Here is a 949-nt window from a genome sequence, read left to right as displayed (position 1 = left end):
CTGTTTGAAGGGTTAACAGGACTTTTCAGGTGGTGCTAGTGGTAAAGAATCCTCCCTCTCAATGCAGGAGACCTAAGAGATGCTGGTTCCATCTCTGGGACAAGAAGAGCCTCTGTAAGAGAGCATGGCAACCCACTCCAGTATTCTTGCCTGGCAAATCCCATGAACAAAGAAGCCTGGTGGGCTAAGGTCCATAGGTTTAGACATGACTGAAGCGACTTAGCTTGCAACAAGCACAAACTGTTGACACGCCTTAGAAGGGAGAGGTTGGCTACTGCCCTGTAGGGACTCGAGGTTGTCCCCTGCCGATCAGGGCCATGTACTCACATTCTAGGCTTCTTTCCTCTGAAAGAGACTTTGTTTCTATTCCAGAAGAAAATACAGGATCTTTCTTACTGAGGAGGAGAGCAGGAGTAGATGTGTCAGCCATCTATTTAAGCTCTGAGTTTCATAACCTGGAATTAATGCATAAACCCCACTGCACACACAGGTACACATGCTTTTCACCTCTCACCCTATGGGGAACCAGGGCTAAGTTTACTCAGCAATGAAACAGTCTGATCCTTGATCCAGAGATCTCACGATGGGATGGTGTGTGTACAGTTGGCTAGCATGTATGTTTGTATGCATACATATACACTTGTATACTGGTATAAATACATGCTACCCAGGTATACATGCACACTCATAAAGACTCAAATAAATAACTGTGGTAAGGTAACTTGTTAACTTGCAAGTAGGATCTCAGACCTGTCAGAATTTCAGACAAAATACTGAGAAATGGATCAGTAATGATCAGAAATGAAGCAGTGGGATGTCTCAAGATCAAGGTAAAAGGATGGTGACTTCCCCCACCTCCAGTTGCTCACTTGCTCTGATGAAACAAGCTGCCATGTTTTGTGCAGCCCTATGGAGAGGCCTGAGCTTCCCTGATGGCACTGGGGGTAAA

Source organism: Oryx dammah, unplaced genomic scaffold (genome assembly GCF_014754425.2).
Source record: "Oryx dammah isolate SB20612 unplaced genomic scaffold, SCBI_Odam_1.1 HiC_scaffold_1, whole genome shotgun sequence".
NCBI classification, from domain to species: Eukaryota; Metazoa; Chordata; class Mammalia; order Artiodactyla; family Bovidae; genus Oryx; species Oryx dammah.
The sequence above is the reverse complement of the archived record's forward strand: the minus strand, read 5'-3'. Positions refer to the sequence as shown.